Source organism: Diadema antillarum, unplaced genomic scaffold (assembly GCF_040938485.1).
Source record: "Diadema antillarum isolate AM-2024a unplaced genomic scaffold, OU_Dant_1.0 seq00000103_RagTag, whole genome shotgun sequence".
Lineage (NCBI taxonomy): Eukaryota > Metazoa > Echinodermata > Echinoidea > Diadematoida > Diadematidae > Diadema > Diadema antillarum.
In genome coordinates, this window is record NW_027271190.1 from 786,703 (window position 1) to 811,704 (window position 25,002).

A 25,002-nucleotide genomic window follows, 5' to 3' on the forward strand; every position below is an offset into this window, starting at 1 on the left:
ATGGATATACTAATTCACATCTTGCCAAATATTATAGGCCTAATCTTTTACATAGACTTCTCATGCAAACAAATTTTCTAGTTATAATCTATTGTATACATTGTACATTAATTTTGTCTTTTGTATAATGCATAATCTGTCTTTGTTTTAAATGAGTACTATCTTTCATGTAAAGTGAAATAATACAATTCATTTGCTGCAACTGCATGATCATCGAGTCTCGAGTAACGCCGCAGTTTCAGTAAACAAATAAAAGGAAAATAAATAGATAAGAATTATAAAACCATTTACTCCGGTTTTTAGACGACCTGTTACCTGCTTCCTTTTAGCCACAATTGGTCAGCATTGACAGAACTGTACTCTGCTATAAGTTTGTATAAATTAGTGCGGGTATAGCAGGTATAGTTGTTGCGAAAATGCAAAACTTTTGCTATGAAAATAATGTACAAGATTCTACCATTGTCTTATAATTTAAATTGATTATGTATCTCTTTTCCCCTCTTATTTCCGGAAACATCTGTCTTTGATCTTTGCACTAAGGTGAAAATCATCAAACCTTGCTGTTTGTCCAAGGGGTTATCAGATGAGGCTAGTTAACCATGTAGGCCTACCACTCAAGTTTATATATTTTGTTCGTAATCATAATCATTTACAATCATAACTATAAAGCAGCCAACGATCCCTTATAATCATTGCAGTATCTCCTGTCGATGTAAATATTAATCGCGATATTTTCTCTCAAGGATGAGACGTTTTGGGCGCATTTCCATCACCGATTTTGTGTGATTATTGAGTTTCTTATCCTTTCTCATTTACTTATTTTTTTTATTCGCCTTTTCATTTTGATTGTATATTTTGTTTGTTTAATTAATTTTTGCATCTATTTTTTCTACTTAGCTTTTGAGCGCATAATTCATTGACGCTGACCAGTATTTTTTTTTTAATCTGTTTGTACTTATCATAGCGTACCACTCGCTTTGGGGAGACCGGAAGTCGTCTTTTGTTTACATTTTTCTATTTTGTTTTGATGAGCGCTCTAATGTTTGCAGTCACCTGATAGTATCGCGTGCGTGCGTCTCAAGCGGTTTAGTTACGTTCGATTTCACCGAACGATCCCGTACGGATACGTTCGGGCGCAGGGCAGATGTAGGTTGTAAACATGTGTATGATGTAGGCCCTATATTTGTATGTGTCAAAATTCGCGATGAAATGACAGCCTACATTACATTCATCCAGGGGTGAAGCGAAAAGTGACCATCATTAGCCAAATCAAAAAGTGAGTCATATTACGTCTTAAATAATATATGATATGCAGTGTTGTATGTAGAAATGTGTACTGATAAGTGTTAGTCGCTACTGATACATTTTGTGCGGTGTCACATTCATATTCTGTAAAAAATGTGATTCCTCCTGTCACTGCACTGAACTGAGTGCCCACCTGTTAAAGCTGTTCAGTGCAATGTAAGTTGGAGCTGGAACGAACTGGTGGTAGGCACCTATACTGTACCTGTGACCTGTGTGCTGTTCAGTTTATCTACCTGTGTGTGTGCGCTGTGGTGGTGTGGTACAGCACTGATCACTTGTTTAGGAGCCTAGCCTACTGCTGGTAGTTAACAAACACAGTACACAGCCAGGCAGGTGATACTATTGACCGAAAGATCGGTCTGTATCTGTACGTCGGGGAATGTTCCGCAGAGACTGCGTCTGGCTTCATGGATCCCCTCCGTATACGGAGGAGAGCGATAATGGCAAAAAGTAAAAGACTCCTCCGGACAGACGGATCTTTCTGTCTTATGATACTACATACAGCTAGCTGTGCACTTGAGTGAGACAGCGCGCGTGTTATCATGAAATCTTTTGTATTATTAGATTGTAATGGCACGTACATTGTACAGGTACAGTGAGTGTCAGTGTACAATCTGAGTAAACGATACCAATTGTCTAGACTAAATCACTGACAGTGACACTGGCTTCTTTTTTCTGCTTAATTATTTGGGTCTAACCGTTAATGTTAGACGGTGACTCCAGCTCCTGGGTTTCTTATATTATCTACTACTAGTATTGTCATGATTTTGTCAGTTGTATTGAAAGCAAAAATGCCAAGACTGATCGACCTCCCTATGCCAAAATACCACCGCACACAAAGGCGTAGGTTTTACATGTAGCACTAGCAGGTGGTCAAATTTTGGACGGCGTTTATGGTCGAGTCATGGCCATGGCCAGCTTGTTTGTTGGTTGGAACTTGGAAGGTGAGACTCCACAAGAGTTCTGTCAAGATGTTCTGCAATAATGACTATGTCTATGGCTATGAATGAGTACTAGGTTCTACAGTGAAATCACAAAAAAAAAAGAGAAATTAAATAAATGAATAAAATGACTCAAACCTAGCAAGCAAAGAAATGAATTCTTCTGGTTGCCTAGACTGGTGTCTAATACAGTTTCTTTACATTAGACCGATTAAGGGTTAGGGTTTCAAGAGGTTGTAAGTCCTAGAACATCTATGTACACGTGTATTGCAAAATCAAAACAGTACATTGAACACAGACATCATCAGCCACATCTTCAGGATTCATCCTAGACCAACACTGCTGTAGACCGATAGATCTGCCTCTTGATTTGTGGCCTCTTGTAAACTAACGGTCAGCCTCTCACAACAGACAGTTACAGCTACAGGAATCTTTTTTTTTTTTCACTTTGCTGTAGGGACTTTACCCGACGGCGACAAGTAGGAAACGGGGTAGAATTCCCCATTTTCCGTTATAAGAGATCACAAAACTTGGCATGCATATACTATGTATATCATCTATATTGGAGGAACAAGTGGAGTTCACCATTCTCATGATTTTTTCCTCTATTAACTCAAGGTATGTCATTATACATAATATGCTTTATACTTTGGGTAAATGGCCTTCAAACTGCTTGAAGGTCAGCATGTGTATTTGCTCTGTGAATACATGTACAGTGTACCTACCATATAATAGGCCCTACTAGAATCAAAGGGTTGGTAATTTTGCCTCTGATAAAGATTCTATTAGGATCGAAAGCTCAGATCCCTTTTGACTCCCATTATACTCCAATGGCTCGCCACTAGGGGATTTAAAACAGTTTTCAGCAGCTTTTTTTTTCTCTTTTTAAGCTACAATATCTGTTCTAGTTTCCCATAGCACACATATGTTGTTACTTTTTCTATTAAAGGACAAGTTGACCTTCATAAACATAAGGATTGAGAAAATGCAACAATATTAGTAGAACACATCAGTGAAAGTTTGAGGAAAATTGGACAATCGATGCAAAAGTTATGAATTTTTTAAATTTTTGTGTTGGAACCGCTGGATGAGGAGACAACTACAGCATGTGAGTGGTATGCGTACAACAGTATAAAGAAAATATAAAAGAAAATTCAACATATTTTCACTTTTTTCGCATAATAAAAGAGCAATTGACTTGCCTCTTTCTAAAGGCAGGGGGAATAATATTACCCATAACATTTATCGGTAACGAGTCAGGGGAATGTGTTCTTTTTTCAAAAGATGGAATTTTGTGAAATTCTCTTTATATTTTCCTTATATTGTTGTACGCATGTGACATCTAAGTTATTCATACACTGCAGTAGTCTTCTCATCCAGCGGGTACTGCACAAAAACTTCAAAAATTCATAACTTTTGAACGGATTGTCTGATTTTCCTCAAACTTTCAATGATGTGTTCTACTAATATTGCTACATTCTCTCAATCCTTATGTTTATGAAGGTGAACTTGTCCTTTAAATAAATGACACTAATAAGTGATGAGGAGCATATTTTTCTGATCACATTTTTAAAATTTAAATCATACAAACCATAACTTTTCTTGATTAACACTTTATGTGCCACGTTGGCACGTCCGACTCAGTCGACGGTGTGCCAACTTTGCATATTTTGCTCAAACCCATAAACCTGCCCAAACCGATTGATAAATTGCCAAATGCCACAGTACAATGAAAGCTTTTCTCGTGCTTCGTTCGTCTCACATATAGCTTGCATTTTATGTGGTGATTGACTATCAAGCAGTGTTCCCTAATAGATTTGCGTGTGAATTCTAAGTTTCTGTCACTGTTTTTTGCGCAAAAGTCACGCTTGTAGTAATGTACAATACTTTAGCTATTGCACTGGTCATGTCGAAGAATAAACAATCATGGATTTCTCATGCAATTTTTCTTCAAAGGAATGCTCATTTTCTCTACAACTCTGCTCACTACAGTACATGTCAAGCTTAACAGATATTTGTATCGAAGTTATAGATTTGAAAAACAGAATTTTTCTCAAAGCATGACTACGTTGTTGTCTCAGAATAATGTGGCACACAAGGGGTTTCAACCATGGCACATAAAGAGTTAAAGTTGTGCTTCCATGAATACAATGCAGACTCACTGAAGCATTACATACATGTATGGGTATAGTAGGTCTGCGAAATGTGTAACTAGGGGTGCGTTCGAGCGCTCTCCTAAAGCGAACTGTACCGTACCATACCCGCGCCAGAGGAGCATTTGAAAGCTCCTAAAGTGTACCGTACCGTACTGTACCGAGCCATAAGTGGACCACTTCCCGACGTGCTCCAAAAGCGTACCAAAAGCGTACCAAAAGTTCATTGTAAAGCATGCGCGTATTATGCGCATACAACAAAATTGTACGTCACAATGCAAAGACATCATTCTCTTTGTTTGGAACAGGTGTAAGTAGTTCAAGCGCCAGGTGGATGACATTCTTGCTACAAACATGCATGACCTTTTCTAAAAATAACTTGTGAGGTACGCTTTTTCCACAGAGCGCTCGAACGCTCCAAATCTGGCACAGTTCGGTAAGGTACACTTTGGTTCAGTTCGCTTTGGTTCGCTTTAGAGCGCTCGAACGCACCCTAGTACATTGTATTATCATTAACGAGACTGAAACTACATTGTAATACTGTAGAACCAGAAATTTTCACATGCATGAAACTTCATGGTGAATTTCATGAAAGCCAAGATTTGTGAAAGTTGTTTAATACACAATGCATTGGATAACAGTGGCAATTCACGAAAGTCTCATCCTGCAAAAAAGGCAATTGGTTCCAATTCGCGAAAATTTCATGCCAAGAATATTTCTGGTTTTACTGTAAAAGTGGAAATGGCAATGCTAGCAAATGTTTTGCTGTGTACAGGATCAAACTAGAAAAGCACTCGGAGAGAGCAGACCTCTACCAAGCAGGTCATTTTACTCCATAAAATGCATTCAGTTATGATGAAAATAGCCCAATTTCTTAATGATAATTGATTGTCTCAGAGTCCATTCCCCAGGTATATTCAGTGACCTCATCAGCTATTACTGCGTCTCTGTGCTTTGAGCGTTCATTGCGCATCCATGCATACCTCAAATATGCACAGCTTGAACTCCATCGTTTGTTGGCCCCATTTGACAATTCTTGAAAACCCTTGAAAAAAATTGAAAAAAACATTCCTTCATCTACGTGTAGACAGTGGTCTGGATCACTACCAGAATTTAAGAATCTGTTCCTTGTGTCACTGTCAATTTTTCCTGCAAGTTTCATCCAAATCCGTTCACAACTTTTTGAGTTATAATTTTCTGCAAACAAACATACAAATAAACAAACAACCAAACCAACGGTGACAAAAACATAACCTCCTTGGCAGAGGTAATGATGTGTAATGGGAGGTTTGCAAGGTACAGACACCCAGAGGGCTGAAGTGCAATTCCACGCCATATAATGACTTTAATGGAATTGATTTTGAGTATTAAAATTCAGATTTGATGAGCAGTTCCTGAACATAAAGGTTTCATCAGTATCAGACTTAGAATACGATTACACAATGTATACAATGGAATTCTTAAGTTTTACGTTTTCGTGATGTTTGTAGTTTCAATTAACACAGCTTCTGGAAGTTGGAGGAAGTGTGGATGTCACATCCTCACTCATCTTCCATTGACTCTTGCCTTAGTATAGTGCAATATTCACAAATTAAACTACCTCCTTTTGTTTACTTTTTTTTTGTGTGTGTACATGGAATCAGTATTTTTACTTTTCGGAAGAAAAGGTTGAGCTGGATATTATCAGTCCCAACTTTGTATGATACTGTTTGGGAGAGTTGTGAGGTATTGGTTACTTCTGTCAGTCTCCTTGCAAAATTGGTCTTCTTCTTCTTCTTCTTCTTGATAAGTACAGTCCACAATTGTGTTGTGACTATTAAATTTCTCTATTTGGTGGGGGGAAAAAAATAGAAACTTTAAGTTTCTGTACGTATGTAACTTTCAGATTCCAATGTTGGTAATTTTGATGACACCTCCCTATCTGTTGGTGTGATTTTCCGTCGTACACACAAGATCCATATGAAGTCAACTTGAATGCATTTTATCATTTCTATGGTATGGCATATTACAGCATGAAGGAATCAATTTATATTATTTGTCTGTTGTTTAGTGATTTACTGTATTTGTTTGTTAAATGGGTGTGAAGATCTTTGGCTTACCAGTGCACCGAGAGTCATCCTTGAATTTAAATAGCCATGGTGTGATCTTCAAGCTGCTTGGTTAAACCAACCATTTATTTTTTTTCAAAAAAGAGGAAAATAGGACACAATTATATAGATTATCCCATTGTAATTCAGAATACTGTAATTATGGGATATCAGAATGCCTACTCTGCTGGTGCAATAACTTTGTTTGTTCCTTTTTGCCTGCCTTTAAAATTGTAGTCTACACAAACTGACCGAGGAAGTAATATACACCTGTACATGTACATGTATCTGAAGTAATCACATGAAAGACCAATAGCCTTTTCAATGGAGTATGTTAGAAGAAACTTCTGTGATAAGTACTGTGAACAGCAGCCTGGAAAAGAAATAACTTTTACAGTTAGTGTCATGAATATGTTTTAATCAAATTTAATTCTTGATCATTTGAAAATGGACATTCAGGCAAATACGGAATCATTGAACTTTTCTTAATATTGTTTCTTTCTACATGTACACTTCAGGGATCTCGCCAGCGTATATCACCCTTGTCGGCCCCGACAAGCGTGCGGTTTGAAGAAGCAATTGCCGACAAGGGTAAAACTTGCCGACAAGGGTAACACTACGCGTGAACTTGCCGACAAGGGTAACTTGCTTGACGAGCTAAGTTCGGACCAATTTCTCGCCTTTTTCAGTCTTTATTATCTGGCTAGAAAAGAAGCTAGATGTTGAAAGCAGCAGCAGTTTACATACTTATACAAGCGCAAAAATTTACCCACGCAGTCACCGCACCGATCACAACAACGCGGCTCAACAGAGCGACGTACTACCTCCCTGCAGATACACACCACATCACACACTTGCTCACCACATGCGCTCTGATTTGGGATCCACACACACATGCACAAGCACCAGCCGCGTGCGTGTACAACGCTACAGTGTATTGTGAGAGGGAGAGAGAGGACGGGAAGAGAGGGTCGGAGGCCGAGGGAGGCTGAGGAAGGCTGACACGTGCTCGCTTGTTGTCACGCTTGTTGTCGGGTTACGCAAAAACAAACGATATGAAATGCATGCCCCCTCCGCCAAAGGTTGTATTTTTTTTTTTTTTTTGCGGCTGCTTTGGTTTGTTTGTTAGTTTGTCTGCCTGTCTGTCTCTCTATTCGCAAAATAAGTCAAAATTTGGGAACAGATTAGGATGAAATTTTCAGGAACAGTTGGTTGGTAAAATGGTGCAAGGAACAGATGATTAAATTTTGATAGTGAGCAGGATTTATAATACCACCGAAATTCACCGCCAGGATCCAGGATCTTTAGACTTTGTTTCGTATATTTGAAAGGATTCGTATCAATTCTTTAGGAAGCTGGCCATCGGCAATGACGCAAAATTAGATGCGTTCAAAGCATTGCCGCAGAGAGAAAATTAACTCCATTTTTCGTTAAAAAAAGAAAAGAAAAAAGAACGTGCGATGGAGTAAGCAAATGCAAATTGTTATTTAGGTTTTGGTAGTTTCAGTGGGTTATTTTTTTTTAAATCTAAAAAGCCATGCGTTCCATTTTAGCCTTTTCAATTTCTATGGATTTGTAAACGTCATTCGTGAATATTCCATTTTCCTTCTCCGGGCCGAAATTTATAGTAATTCTGTCATGATGGTCTTTCAAGTTCAACGTATACGTAATGCTCCACGTGCTTCTGGCTTGGTTTGTTAAAAGGTGGGTTAGGGGGCCTTCATGGGCAGAAAATAAATGATGATCATTCATCAATGTTCCCAGTTGGTTTACATGCTATGTACACGCTGTTTACGACCACTGAAGCAAGGTGGCAGTACGCGCGACATTCTTTATCTGACACCTGGCTTTCGTGGAAATATCGTGGAAATTTCCACAAGCCATGATATCAAGTTTCCCCACTGCTTGAGGTCGTGCTTTTTTTTTTATTCTTCATTACGAACATCAATTTGTTCAACTTGAAAAGTGTATAGATAATTTGCTTTGAGGACGTGTTTCTGTCTTTCTTTTTTTTCATTGCAGCATCGGTAACATTTTGTTTTGTTCATCGTCCCTGCATGGCAGGGGTTCATGGGAGGAGAACGATAGGAATGACTGGGGAGAAAATAAACTGAAAGAAGGAAGCATCTTTTGAGCGAGCTGTCTTTGTTTTTCTCTACACCAGCATCAGTTATCGCCACCAAGATTCATTTTTTTTTTCGTTACTCCGACAGATTAATGATAAAATGATGCTAGATTCTTTATTCTGAAGGTTCGTTAATCCAAAAATGATTAAGAAAAAATGTCCGTTCATTTCACGACGAAATCAGTTTTGTTATTTCGAACGTTCTGCCAGTGAAATTTCGGAATAAAACGACGGTACAAAACAGCGTGTTTTCGTACTCTAAGGGTCTCTTATTCCGACAGAAGTAGTAATGATGAAATAATAAATTGTAGATTCTTTATTCTGAAGGTTCGTTAACCGAAAATTGAATAAAGAAAAATGTCCGTAAATTTCAAAACGAAATCAGTGCGTCATTTCAAACGTTTTGCCAGTGAAATTTTGGAATAAAACGACTGCCCCAAAATAGTTGCAGTTTTCTTACTCTGAGGGTTCGTTACTCCGACAGATTAATGATAAAATAATGCTAGATTCCCTATTCTGAAGGTTCGTTAATCCAAAAAAATGATTAAGAAAAAACGTCCGTTCATTTCACAACGAAATCAGTTTTGTTATTTCGAACGTTTCTGTCAGTGAAATTCCGGAATAAAACGACGGCACAAAACAGCGTGTTTTCGTACTCTATAAGGGTCTGTTATTCCGACAGAAGTAGTAATGATGTAATAACAATTCTGAAGGTTCGTTAACCGAAAATTGAATAAAGAAAAATGTCCGTAAATTTCAAAACGATATCAGTGCGTCATTTCGAACGTTTTGCCAGTGAAATTTGGAATAAAACTGCCCCAAAAACAGTTGCACTTTTCTTACTCTTAGGGTTCGTTACTCCGACAGATTAATGAAAAAATAATGCTCTATTCCTTATTCTGAAGGTTCGTTAATCCAAAAATGATTTTAAAAAAATGTCCGTTCATTTCACAACGAAATCAGTTTTGTTATTTCGAAATTTCAGAATAAAACGACGGCCCCAAACGGTTACAGTTTTCTTTTACTCTGAAGGTTCGTTACTGCGAAAGAATAACGATATACTTTAGTTTCTTAATTCTGAACGATCGTTAATCGGAAAACGATAAAGAAGAAATGAAAACGGTTACAGTTTTCTTACCCTCAGGGTTCGTTACTCCGAAAGAATAATGGCAAAATAATACTCTACATTCTTAATTCTGAATGATCGTTAATAGAAAAATTATAAAGGAGAAAATATTCGTTTATATCCAAACGAAATCAGTTTTGTTATTTCGAATGTTCTGCCAGTATAATTTCGGAATACAACAACGGCCCCAAAACGGTGTTTTCTTATTCAGAAGGTTTTTTTTCTGAAGCAATAACGATGATAGATGATAGATTCCTTTCTGAAGGTTCGTTGATCGGAAAATAATAAAGAAAAAATGCTTGTTAATCTTCGAACGAAATCAGTTTTATTTTGAACATTCATCTGTAGTACCGACCTTTGGTGTTGTTGTTGTTTCCGATTACAAACCTTCGAAGTACTCAGTAATGAATCGTTTCATTTTATGATTAAACAAACCTTCGGAATAATGACCATCATTACATTTTTGTATGATATCTCTTTGATGTCACGGCCAAACTACCGCAGTATACCCAGAAAGGAAAGTGCAACGATGTCCCGAAAGTTCTCGATCGCTTCTCGCGCATCTGCATGCAATAGGCCTACCACGTGGTCGAGCAGACGGCGAGAAAGCAACACGGCGCGCGTTGTTGCGATGCATGCAGAGGCGGCTAATTATTGCAACAGTGAAACAGGAAAGGCCTAAAAGAAATCGGAACCTCCACCATCGGCACCTACTTCTCTTTCATTTATTATTTAGGAACTGCCGCTAACAAAAGGTATGGAGTTTCTGCATTGTTTCTGTGAGAATATGCCCCTCACAACGTTCATTACATCTCCGTGAAAATGTCGCATTTAGTGGCATTTTAGCGGCGATTTATCTGTGTTGTATTGAGCATTAGCGAAGGCTTCCACCCCCAGAACAGCGCGCATAAATGCCGACAAGCGTGAAGAAATTCCTGGCGAGAACCCTGCACTTGTAGATGTGTCTGTGTATTCAGATCACTTTCATGTAATATTAGGAATGTTCTTATTCTCCACATCAACTTCTCCTTTAATTGTATCAACTTAATAAGATACGTTGTATTTTTAAACAGAATGGTAAATGAGAGTTAAATTGGTTTTATTTTTCTTTATTTTTTAGATTTAGGGAGGCATTAACATTAACATTTCGTCATCTTCTATTCATAAATTCTTTTTTTTAAATTTTTTAAAGTGTTCCTTTCATAAAATGGGAAATTACCCGTCTATGAATAAAGAGTGAGGACATACAGTGTACATAGTAAAAGCACAGCTAGGCAGAAAAATAGGTTCTGTTCCATATTTCATATTGCCAAGCTCACATTCCTTGTCTTTGCCCTAATTTTGCTCTAGAGTAGATAATCTTAAACTGCATTGATTGAATTCCACAGCAAGACAATCTGAGTATATGAAATTAAAGATGCAAATCGAGGAGCTCTCAGGTTAATACAGATCTACTGTCAACAAAATCGAGCAAATCCCTCAGGGGGCTGGTGTTCATCCGATACTCAGTTGAACAATCATGCTTTTGCCGTGTCCCTCCCCGGCGAGAATGAAATCAAAGATAATCTGTGTGTTCTCTTAATCGAACGGCCAGCTTGCTTGTCTAGGCAGATACTCTTGATGTGCACTCGTGATACGCTTAATGCGGTCATCGCCTCTCGATAAGTTTCTTCTTGTCTACGAAAGCAGTTTGACACGGAAGCCTGCAAGGTGAGGAGAGTGGGCTATTCGTGTTTCTTCCAGATAAAGCATTGATACTTTATACTGACGTGTAGAGTCCTCGTCCGTTCCGATGTGCACAACCTACTTTACTACGGCCTTTCTACGGCACAATTTTCAAAGGCACACTTGGTGCTGACGTGATTGGAATTCTGCAGGCATGAATGTGGACTGTATAGGAGTCCTGCTTTAATAGTTTGAATGTGGTGTAGATGGCTGTTACTTTGATAGTACATGTAGATAGCCCATTGTAGTTAGTGAATCATCAACATGATCTGACATCGTTTTAAAGAAATATTAATACATAATACATTGTATATCAGTCATACGCAGTGGCACAGAAATTTAACATGAATGAATACATAAAATGCACTTATAGTTGCCCTGAAAGTTGAAAACCTTCCTGATTTCTGCATGCACACATTGTAAATGGGGCATGTATACTTTGTACTATGTGATTAGCATTTTGAAGGTACAGATGTACAATGTATGATATATAAAAATACAAGGACTTTATTTTCCATAAGAATATTGAGTGAATGATTATTTTGTATCAAGTTGATAATGACCCAATATCTCTGAAAGAACTGATTCAATACTTCCCCCTCAAAAAACTACCCTCTCCCCCCCCCCCCCCAAAAAAAATAGAACAAAAGAAAATGAGGGGCACTTACAAGTTACATACACTTGTATCAATTTGGATAATATATTATTACCAATGTTAGATCTTTGCCCCTTTCTACCACCTCTCCTGCAGTGTGTAGATGTGAGTAATGACAGTAGGGTACAGTTGTACAAACATGTCTTTAATGTCCAATTACCCTGTTTCATCACAAACATACCGGTACAGTGGACCCTCGTTATAACAAGATTAAAGACAGTGCTATATCCAGGTACTTTTGAAGGTCTCATTCCTTTTATGCTAATATTCTTTTGCCAGTAGCTCTGATATAACGAGATACCCGATACAGCGAGGAAATTTCAAAAGGTCCCAAGCGGCTTGTTACAAGAAGGTTCCCCTATACGAGATATTAACATCCTCTACTCATGGCACTTGTCTTGATTCTAGAATGTATGAAGCCAGCTTCCACAGGAATAGCCAATGCTGTTGTATCATGCAACATAAAATTGTCCCGTAAGGGCTGCTGCGTAAGGGTACAATGTATGTGTAGCAAAAAAAGCTACTGAAAACTGCTTTTTTAATAAATATCCAGTAAAGGCGAGCCAATGAAGTAAAATGGAGTCAAGAGGGGCCTGAGCTTTCGATCCGAGCAGAATCTGCTAGGATCGAAAGCTCAGGCCCCTCTTGACTCCAGGGTACAATGTATGTCTGTATTTAAATAATATGACCTTTGTATGAAAAGCATTAACCTATATTCTTGATTATTCCTGCTCTGTGCTGGAGTATGCATAATCTGATCCTTGGATAATGAATTAGTCGTGTACAGTGTACATGGACATGTTGTGGGAGAAATATATTATAATGAGTGACATTTTAGTGTATAATACAAGGGAGGTGCTTTCCATGAGTGTTTTCAGAGGCATGTTATGAATGTGCGGTAATTGTAGAGCTGATGTGAGGTACAAGTTTAGTACAAGCTTAAATAGTATTTATTTTGAATTTGTAGTTTAATGGATTAGATAGAGATCAGAGTGAAATTTGCATCAATTTCAGGAAACTTATTTCATTACACTGACATACTTTTGGATCATGTGACTAACTTATGGATCATGTGCACTTAAAATTATGATTAATGCTTCTTTGTACATAAGTCATTTTGCTATAAAAGACGATGGAAATGAATTGGATTCAAGCAATTTCTGTGAATTTGATATAATCCATTAAATGAGCAATGGTTGCACTGCATCTTTGTCCCTCTCTTTTTTTTTTCTTCAGAGGACTAAAGAAGCCACAAAGTTCAAAAAAAAAAAAAATCTCAGGACTATTTCTGTGACTCATGCATAGAAAAACAAAACGCTCAGTCTCACAGGAACTTTGAGCCATTTGCAGTCAAAACATGGCTAAATGTGCAAATCCTGTTTCCGTGCGTTTGGGATTAGCCACGTCTGTATGCCCCGTCTAATCCCAAATCAGATTAGTCCAACCCAGATACAAATTTGATGAAGATGCATCGCTCAGCTGGAAGGCCCGTAGGCCGGGGACTTGCCTTTTACCAGCGGCACGAAGGCAGAGAGACATAATGCGCAGAAGTGTTGCCCACTTTTATTGTGTGTCTTCGTGGCCAATTCTCTCCCCCCTTGTTTGACCTGTGAATAATGCCGACATATGCCCTGCAATTGAGTCATGGCTTAGCGCCTTTTTGAGCAATTTATCCCAATCAATCGGATTCCAGCAAGGCGAGAGCTCGGCATCATCGTATAGACCCCCTCCCCATCCCACTCCTCTAAATGCAGACACTCTGCTTTATTGTAGCATGGGTTTATCAGACTTGATGTAGCACCATTTTTGTCTTGCCTTCCATGAAAGCCATCACAGTATAAAACTATACTAGTCTGTCGAGAGGTATTGAAGGGGAAGAGATGATCAGAAAGTAGTCTTGTGTTGGAGTGATCTTCAAAGCTCTACATAACACCAAAAAATTATTCATTCATCCAGGCGTCGTGAATCTCATGACCATGTATGATAAACTGGCCAAACAGTCAGGAGAAATGACAATACCCAGTTTTACTGACCCAAAGCAACTAATGCTGTTGCAGAATATTGTTTAGGATTCTTTGGGATATTTTTTGAGCATTTAGTCTTTTGTTCTGCATTCACATAAAAAAAAAAAATAAGTGCCATTGAAATTTCTGACATAGTTCGGGCAAAAAGACCAAGCTTTGACTTTTGAAAGAGTGGACTCTCTGTAATTACACACCAAATACTGTGTGAATGAAAAGGTGATTTGCACATTAGTGAGCTCTTTGTGTCTATAGATATAACATGCTTTGAAAGTCTTGTTGATTACACACAGAACTAAAGCATAAAAAGAGCTTGTGAGTTTGTGAAGCATACAGAAACTAATGTTTGAATAAATTTTACAATGTTCATAGTGAACACAAAGCAGTATTACAAGAGACAAAGTTAACTGAGGAAAGAGAAAGTCTGGAATGGAAAGTATGAAAACTGTATACAATTCAATGATTGGTAGCACTTTGTCTTTGAATTGTCTTTTCAGGTAGGGATCATCATAATTGATATTGATCAGAAAGAAGATTTCTGTGTTTCATAATATAGAAAAAGCAACGGTGTGTAATCTGTATTGATTGAAGAACGTGTACGGGGAGCCACTTTCAACATTCAAGGATGTCCTAATTTGATCAGTCATTTGCTCGTCACGGCTGGTCATTCTATCCCCCGTCTCGCCACGAATCCTCTTGTTAGACAGTCTGTCTTACCAGATGTGGATACATATCTGGACATGTTTCTTAACCTCTGCTACCGGCTGTGAGTGAGGAGGAGGAGAAGAGTATTATTGATGACACTGATAACGAGCTGTTCGCTTAGTGCCATCTCGAGGGCCGATGGTGGTTGTGAGGATGGTCGGATGGAAGACATAAAAACCCGGGCAAATAATTAACAAACCTGCCACTGAAGAGTAAAGAAGAGAGCAAAGGAGGAGAGATGGAGATAGAAAGTGAGAGATTGATAAAGAATGAAGGTTAAGAAGCTGAAGGAGATTGGGTGGTGGAGATCAGAAGAGTAGGAATAAATGTGGCAATGATTGAAAGAGGAACAGGAAAGATAGAAATATGCAAACATTGCTGAAGTAATGAGGAAAGAGAGCGAGTGAGAGATGTTGGGGTAGAGATGGAGAGAATGAGAACAAGCCAGATGAAAAGAGATACATGTAACGAGATGGAGTGGAAGAATAATGTCATGGTTACAAGAAGAGAGCAACAAGAGAGAGTGAGAGCAAGAGATACGAAGCGCAAGAGATGTGAAGAGGGTTGAGTGCCAAGTGCAAGATTTACAAGGGTCTGCTTCAAGTTTGGTTAAGGTAGAGGAATGTCTTGAGAGCACATCATCCATGACCCCGCCCGTTTCCATCTCTCCTCCTCCATCCCTCTCCATCTCTCTCATTCTCTCTCTTTACTCCCTCAGTCATTTTCCCCTCTCCTCTCTGTTTGGATAGCTGTGATTCATGCTGTGCAGTTACAGATAAATGTGTAACAAACAATTATTTGTCTCTCTGACATTTTGATTGAACAGAAGAGGGCTTTTTTCGGAGGTAATGGACCAGGCGCTGGTAGGCTGTGATGGAGTGTCAAGGAAATTGTGTGAATCAACCACCTCTACTTGTGTAAAGTTCAATGTTGACAGGTCTTTCCTTGTGGAGACAGATTTACAACTCCTGGATTGAGGGATGGGTCTTACAGCCAACCGTAGTTTGAAAACTTTTACAAAGATTCTGACTGACTCATGCTTTTGCTGTGTGGATTAGGCGGGGCAGTAAAATTGTTGAGATGCTTACAAGCAGCATGTTCCGTTTCAATTTTCTGCCAAGATACAATTTGTGTTGCAAAATTGCATGCATCATCTTGAAAGTATGATTTGCAACTTTAGTTTTTTGAAATGTTGATTGGTGGGGGGTTGACTATGTGAGGAAAGCGACCACCACATCCTCAGTTTTAGCTCCTGACAGTAAAGAAACATTTTATAAACATTCCCTTGTATTATAGGGGTTGTATTAAATACAAAGTCTTACCAAATTGAAAATAGAGATAACCAGCTGATACACATACCATGAAAACCATCCTGCAGACAAGATTATGCAGGACATGATTTTTCCATTAAAAGATATGTATGGGCCTTATATGTAATGCAGAATTTAGGTCTCAGCATGGTTTTGTTTTTTGTTTGGTTTGTTTCGTTTTGTATTGCTTTTTTGTCGAATTATTGTTCTAAAGGTATAAAGTTAAGAGTTACACAAACATACATGAATTCTTGACATGGGATAGATCAATGCCTCATCTTTATAAGGGGACATCTTAAAACGATTGAAGAAGATGAAGAGATGAAAGGCGGTATGCATGCATGCCTTCATTGCTTGATGACAGAGTTTGATTGGTGTGCTTTCTTTAATCCTCGGTAAACTGCGTTCCGCAGCGTAATTTTGATGTCATTAATTCGTCGGGGAGCTGAGTTGATTGCAGCGGAATATATAGCTTGGTAAATAATTAACCCCGCGATGCGCTTTCTGCGCCAAGGGTTTCCTCCATGCAGGGAGATGGGACACCTCCCTGCTCCATGTTTAATGTACCCTCATCCAGCCCCAGCTCTCAACCTCTCTTCTCTCTCAATCCCTCATACTCTCCCTCTCTTTTTTTGTAACTCTCTCTCATCTCCTGTTTTCTCTTTTCTACCTCTTCTCCCTCTCCCTGTCTCTGGCTGTCTCTCTCTGACTCTCTGACTTTCTATCTCCTCATAAAATAAGAGATTGCAGAGCATGAAGTTGTGTATCGGAAGATGAGACTTGATTCATCATCTTGAAAGATGGTCTCTGGAGGAGATGGAGAGGGGGGGTGGGAGGGAGGGAGAGGGGTGAGAATTTAATAAGCAGCGGTCCTGTTTGGTTGCCGTGGAGGTATATAGATGAGGTCTATCAGATGGAATCCCCCATGGGGTGGATCGGCCAAAATACCCCCCTCCGGCTGCTGTTTCCCTGCATAGGGATGAAGGCAGGGGGACTCGCCCAAAGGAAGGTGTCAAAACTCTGTCAGATCATCCTGTGCTCTAGGGACTTACCCCCTTTTGAAATAATAACAGCTGTTGTACTAACATTTGCTAATTGCATTTCCTACAAAATAGTAAAAAAGGTTACTGCCCTAGGGAAAAGAAAAAAAAATCTAACTGAGCAAAGAGGTATTAAATCTGCATATGTAGTCACTCATACATACATGTACAAATATCTTGAGTTTCTAGTAAGAAAAAAAAAAAGGCTAACCCCTCTTTTTTCTTCTTCTTATTCGTGTTCAGTAGTAAATGATAATTTGATGCTTCGAACATATGGTGCTATAGTGAGAGATACAGCAAATGGACCTTAAACTCATATACACACAGACAAAAATCTGTGATATACCATTTTTTCTTTTTTTCTTTTTCATTCTGCCACTATATCTGATTATCCTCCTTTTTTTCCTAATAATTTACCAAGATGATGATTAGCTCCGCTCGAGAGGGTCCCACGAAAACCCAGCTCCGCTAAAAGTAATTGTGTTTGCTCACTCGTGCACCAGGGTCTTTATAGGATTGGATGAGGGGGAATTAGGGGTAAATTACGCTTTGCCGATGAAGAGGTTGCTGTCTTCAGTAGATGGCTGTGCGATGGAATTCAGCGAGGGCTTTGAGACGGAGGCGCCGCAGACATTAATCTGGGAGCGTAGTTTGCGTTCTTTCTTGCTCAGGGGGCAGAGAGCCAAAGTTTATGAAACCCAACAACATATTTCATACTGTGTATGACTGATGACACTGTGATGTGGGGTTTCTATTGAATGCATAAATATCGCTCAAAATGATGAAGTTCTAATTTCAAACATACTGCTTACAGCAGGGATGCTAATTAATGTAGAATCTAGTGACACTGTGACATATATTTCTGTGACAGAAACTTAAATTTGCAAAATTAGCTAATATGGTGGTTTGCATAACCGCTCAAGTGTGTGAAAGTTTGCACTCACAGTGTGTGGTAGTTAAAACTCGCATTGGCCAGGGAGGTGGGAAGAGACATCTCTTCACACCTCCCTGCATTGGCCCAATTATAAAGGCATACAAACAAATCACACCAACAACTCTTCTTTCTTGACATATAAATTTCATGTAATCTAGGACGCTCTGTGCATGTTTTTTTTAGGGCTTTGTCCGCCATGGAATGCATATCAAGCCATGGGTTATATCCATCATTGGATTCTTACATGATGACGTTTGTGAAGTATAAAGTATGTTATTATTGTAATGTTGTTGACGTAGCCATTACTGCTGTTGTTGCTTCATCACTAAAAGTTATCATCATCGTGTATATATGGCCGTATTTGTGTACTTCTTTTTCCCATCGTGTCGTTATTCTTTGCTTATTATTAAGCAGCATGTACACAATACAATTTTGTACATCAAATTATATTACTAGACAATGTACCGTAGTAGGCCACTGCCACACATTCACTCTGGACTAGAATTTTCAGTACATAAGTACAGTAGGCAACCCTTTTCTTACGAACGCACACACAGCAATGCTGAACATTGTCAGTTTCCTTACTAGTTAAAGTTTTATCAGTATTTTAGGTACTTATAGGAATAAGAGTGTTGTGGTTGGATTCAAATCTTACATTTTCTGATTGAAAAACAGCACATACAATTCTAGGGGACTTTCAGATTTGTGAAATATTTGATATTCCATGTTGACTGAGCCATGGGTATCCCAGTTATTACTAATAAGCTATTAAAATACAGGCCGACAATATAATATCTACAACTTTTTTTAAACCCATTGAGGACGGGCTGATTTTGCTACAACACGCATTTCCCATGGACTCTTGCCCGAATATACTCGGGACTCGTCCTCAACGGGTTAAGCAGCCCTGGGAGTAAGGGGATTTCACTGGTGGAGCTTCATTATTTGGATTGATTAAAAAGTTTGTTATCCATTCTGCTTGCTTTTTAGAAGGTTCCTCGGAGATGCCTGTTTCACCTACACCCTTGCTCGTAATTTTCACTCTCTTACAGTACACATGCAAAGAAAGAAAGAGAGAGGGTGAGAAGGGAAAAGTGAATCTAGTAAAATGTTTTTTTTTTTTCCCCCTAAATTCATTCAAGTCCAGTACCCAGGAGAATTTAAGCCATTCCTTGTGGAAATCACATAAAAAGACCGGTGTCTCTACCAATATTTTCCGAGCGATGCCCCGAGAACGTGGCAATTTCGCCGCTGACTGTCCTTTCTTCTCTATATTGCCTCCCTCCGTTCCTCCCTCCCCCAACCCTACTCCTCCTCCCCCCCCCCCCCACCTCCCAACACTCGACCCTCCTCCATTACGCGATGACATTTACAAAGTGCATTCACTGTCTTTGCATGGCCAATTTTGCAGTCGTGACCGACGTGCCAACACCTCCCTTCAAAACCAGCGAAACTTGAGCCGTTACCGGACAAACCCTCTCGTCTGGGAGAAACGTTGAGGTAAGAATTTTCTTCTCTCCGTCTTATTGTCTATCTCCAAATGTTTGCTCTTTTTGGAATTCTCAAAGGGACACCGAACAGTATGGAGCACTATTTTTGGCGACTGACTGAGAATGTGAAGCTATAGTTTATCTAAAAAGTAAGTTATTAGGTCTTTTACAAAATTTCACATTGACTTCTTGTGCAAAGAAAGACCTTTCAGATTTTCACTTGCAGTCACTGGATACTTTATCAATTCCTCCAGTTTCATATTCTTCGTATGTGGCTATTGTTTACCTGAAAAAAAAAGCTTGCATATTTAAGAGGCCCAATTGAAATCCCACACAGACCTTGAAATTACCATGTTGTAGTAGTGTACAGACTGAAGATCACCTGCCAATCTTTACCTAACATCACCTAAACTGTAGGCCTATATAATGGGGAATGTTGTGTGTGCATGAGAACAACATGTACTCTTGAGAGGCTTGTGTGAACAAGTCCAGTGACTACAAACCTTGAATCATATAATCTGACCATCATAGCACCTTTGCGTAGGTCATCTTTAACATCTGCATGTGCAAATGGCCATTAATGCAGTTTGAAAAACGATGCCTATTATTAGTGACATTACATACTAGTACTGTAGATCATGCTATAATGTCTCTAGTTGACCTTTTGAGGGTCAGCTGATTTTGCTTTTTAAACACACATTTTCCATTCACACCTACCGACTATACACTGGACTAGTCAGCAATGGGTTAATGCATCAAATCGATGTGGCTGCATTTAATGTGAAATGTCCCACCACAAATCGCTGTACCTTCATATTTTGTGACCATAGCAATTTTGAATAGGTCATCTGCCACCTACAGTTGGCAGTTACTTGTGACCTTGAATACTGTGCTAAAGTCATATTTGATGATGGTAATGATGGTGATAATAATAATAATAATAATGATAATAATAATGATAATAATAATGATAACGATAATGATGATGATAATAATAATATCAATAATAATTTCTAATAATGATAATAATAATAATGATAATAGTAATAATAATAATAATACAATTAATATAATGATGATTATAGTACAGCAATAGCAACCCCCTAAGTCCTGGACAACAGAAGTGCTTTTAAATTTATAGAAATTATACTAAAGTGCGAGATGACAAGGATTTGAAAGTATGCATGCATAGTAAGTATGATACTTTTGGTAATGCATCCGCTTTATATGTCAAATGTGAAAATGAAGTTTCTTCCATTATTGAGTCCATTAGCAACATTACCTATTTCCTGCCAGTAACCACATCAATTATTGTGCTAAAAATGAATATCATATGTTGAATCCCCCATGATGTTGTAGGTTACTGTGCATTAAGAGCAGAGACACTTTCACAAGGACTGGTGAGATTGTGAGTCATTGATCATACCATGTATTCTATCAAAAAGTGGTCTTTTAGAGCGACAAAATTTTTGCAAAATGGCAGAACTTGTTGTAGAGCTGACCTTCACTATTGCTTGTTAGTTCTCCAAGCAAGCATTTAGATGAATTGTATATTGAATGTGTCAATTCTTTCTACAGTTATTGCTGTTGTGGTGTTAAAGGCATTATAACCTGAATGACTAGAACTATTTATACAATGTATCATCAAGTAAAAAGTCTCAGGTCATTTTACACAGGTTACAATCTGTCTGATTTTGTATAATAATTCTTTATGTTATTTGTGTGTGTTTTGTCTCTTTGGTCATCAGTTGTGTAATGAATAATAGTAATTTTGTAGGCAGAGAGAAGTACGTAAGTAGCTCACTAAAAAGAAATAGAAAGAGATCTTGAAGTTTGAGGGGGATAAGGTTATGTTTTGGGCAGAAGACCCTTTTTTGGAGTTTTTTGTTGTTGTTTGTTTGCTTGTTAGCTCATGGAACCCGGAAGTGCCCCCCCCCCCCCCCCCCCCCCCACACACACACACACACACTTTTGAAGATGCTCCGCCGGCCCCGACAACGGCAGAATTTTATAGGTTAAAAAGTCCTTATAATTTCACGATACTATTAAAGCTGTAGTAATATTCAGTGAAATCCACATTTTCATGCAAAGCACAAATTGATAGACAAAAATCAAGGGATCATGAAGCGTCGAATCGCACCAGTGCACATCAACACCTAGTCATCCATACCAGGCCATTTTTATTCTGCCATACAATTGTAGTAGCGCATGAATTGTAAGTACTGTAATGTAGTTTCTTGCATAAAACCCAGTGTACTCTGCATACATTCACCACATTGAGTGCTTTGCTGCTTGATGTTGGTGATCTATTGCTCACTCATCACTCGCTCTTGTCCCTTTCATACCCCACCTCATCAAATTCATGCTCTGCATCCGCATTGAACTCCCATATGATTCAGTTTAAAAACAAACAAACAAACAAGCAAATAAACAAACAAACAACTACACCAGGGATTATTTTTCTCCTTTCAGTCCCGAAAGAGTGATGAAGTGCAATGTAAATCACTCGCGTGAAGATGCAAACGAGTCCGCTACGTGTGCACAGCTACATGTACTGCTGACAGCTGCAGTAATTTTCACAATATCCTGTGCTACCATTTCATACGGACATGAAAGTTTCTTGGTTCAATATCATAGAAGAGCTTTGACATCTCAGACCCCATTATAGCGAATCACCTTTGAACTATAGAGGTACCCATTGGGTACCTGTACTTCTTCAATCTTTGAATCTCCGATATCTACGCAAGTGTTCATTGTTTTGACTGTCAGAATTTGCCGAATTAGGTCCATTTCAAGTGTTTGTTTTAAAGACTGATTCCTTGTTTGATAAATTTCTATACCATCTACTAGTATACCAGGAATTATGATGCGTGATGGCATCATAAATTGCTTTTTCATTACTAAAAACACAGTGACTTGCGTACCAAACAGAATAAATGATCGAAAGATGTTGGATGTTAAAAGTTGGAACAATAGACTGAAGTTCTCGTAGGTACAGTCTGAGTACATGTACACTGTATTGTATAATTTTGCTGTTCTTTGGCTTTCGTACACTTTTGTACAATGTAAAGTTCTATGTATACAGGGTAAATGAGTAGAACCACATTCTAGCAGTAGCAGTGCCAATTCTTTTACTTTCTTGATTTCTTGCTGTTGTCTTTGTTTACACTTGTGCAGTGTAATTCGTCATGCATAATTCAGTATTGCCCCGGGATTGTTTAGGGTTTGATTGATGAGAGTGCGCACCAGAAAATTGCCTTATAATAGAAGCGTATAAAATTCTTTTGTCATATGATAATTCCCTAGAATGCCATAACCTCTGGCCATACTTACAGTATACTCTGCTCTGACAGCTTGGAAGTGTGGATTTATTTGATGAATACTGTAGTTGAACAAGGCATGCAGAAACATGCAGTGCCAAAGCAATTAAAAGGTTAGTTTAAAAGAAAGGTGAAAAAGAAACAACAACCCAAAATATTGTCAGCAAAGCATTGTATATCTGAGGAAGAATTGTCAAAAAATGCTGTCATCTTTTTGCAATCATTTTATTGTATGCCGCCGTGACATTTTGCCTCATTTATTTTCATTTTTGCCTAATCATTGACAAACCACAGCATGCAATATGAACAAAAGAACATGATGAAAGGATGGAGACAAAGGTTAAAATTCCTTGCAGATATTTATGTCAGCCATTATCATAAAAGCCTAATAAAGTTGCTAAGCATTAATATCCAGATTGTGGTATCTTCTTAAATCATCCATTTTCAAATCAATTTGATAAAAAAAAAGTCACAGAAATGACGAGAAAGTCAGGAGTAAGATAAACACAGTTTTGATTAAAAATCAGCTGTCAAGTTTAATTAAACAGTCAAGTGTACATTTTCAGATACTTAGTAGTGAGCAATATTGCTTTAAAATGCCACTGTGTCATTCTTCATAAAGACAAAGACTTGAAATTTGAACAGAATGTATTCAATTTCAAAATATCAAACGTTATCTTTCATTTTTCAAAGCCAAATCACCATATTTTCTTTATTTTTCAGAAGTTCTGTATCCTATTGAACACATCAGGGTAAGACTGTGATGAGTTTCATGTGTACATCCACCACTAATGTGACATTCATCCACAAGTTCAGAGGCAATTTTAGAATAATGAAAAGTATAATTGCTTTATGGTACTCACAACTTTCACCTACAAATGAAATTGATTGTTGTTGCACAAGAAGTCATGATGTGTTACATAAGATTTCTTTGATATGACCTTCTCATACAGTAAAGTGACTAGCATGGAAAAATGTTATGAAGGGATACAGTGTACATGTACTATAGATACAGTGTAGATAGATAGATAAATAGATAGATAGATAGATAGATAGATGATAGATAGATAGATAGATGATAGATAGATAGATAGTTTAGATGATAGATAGATAGATAGAGAGAGAGAGAGATGATAGATAGATAGATAGATAGATAGATAGATAGATGATAGATAGATAGATAGATAGATAGATAGATAGATAGATAGATGATAGATAGATAGATAGATGATAGATAGATAGATTGATAGATAGATAGATAGATACAGGTGTAGATAGATAGATAAATAGATAGATAGATAGATAGATGATAGATAGATAGATGATAGATAGATAGATAAATAGATAGATAGATAGATAGATGATAGATAGATAGATAGATTGATAGATACACTTGTAGATAGATAGATACAGGTGTAGATAGATAGATAGATAAATAGATAGATAGATAGATGATAGATAGATAGATAGATAGATAGATAGATGATAGATAGATAGATAAATAGATAGATAGATAGATAGATGATAGATAGATAGATAGATAGATAGATGATAGATAGATAGATAGATAGATAGATAGATAGATATGTAGATGATAGATCTAGTAGATGAGAGATAGTTAGAGAGTATGTTCTAATTACCCCATTAAGTTCTAAGTGCAATTCGCTGCAGAAAATATCATTCATCTTGTCATTATCAAAGTGGCGGCTCTGAAGTTTACTGCATGATAAATACATGTATTATATATTGGGGAAAGATTAGATTAAATTGGATGAATTAATCAAATGAACTATACAACATCAGAAAGATTCTTAAAAATTTCCAAATCTGAAAGAGAAAGAGAAATCAGTCTTTGATTTAGTAGATTGTACTCGGTCTGCCAGATTGGAATCAGCCATAAATTTAGTAGTTAAAATACAATGTTAACCAAAGTCCTAGTGGATTGAGTGAAAACAGCAATATTACAGTGTATTAGGACACATTGATCAGTGGAAATTTGACGAAAATCAGACAATCCATTCAAAAGTTATGATTTTTTAAAGTTTCGGTGCCATCATTACCGGCT

At 37.9% G+C, this 25,002-nt stretch overlaps 1 long non-coding RNA gene across 1 annotated transcript in view; it reads left to right on the forward strand.

The window, feature by feature from the left end:
- The first annotated feature begins 1,216 nt into the window (after positions 1 to 1,216).
- Positions 1,217 to 25,002, forward strand: part of LOC139726894 (uncharacterized) — a 120,147-nt gene continuing 96,361 nt past the window's right edge. Inside the window, exons 1-2 of the long non-coding RNA XR_011710721.1 lie at positions 1,217 to 1,276; positions 19,539 to 19,627. This is a non-coding gene — a long non-coding RNA (uncharacterized lncRNA). The remainder of the gene's footprint in view (positions 1,277 to 19,538; positions 19,628 to 25,002) is intronic.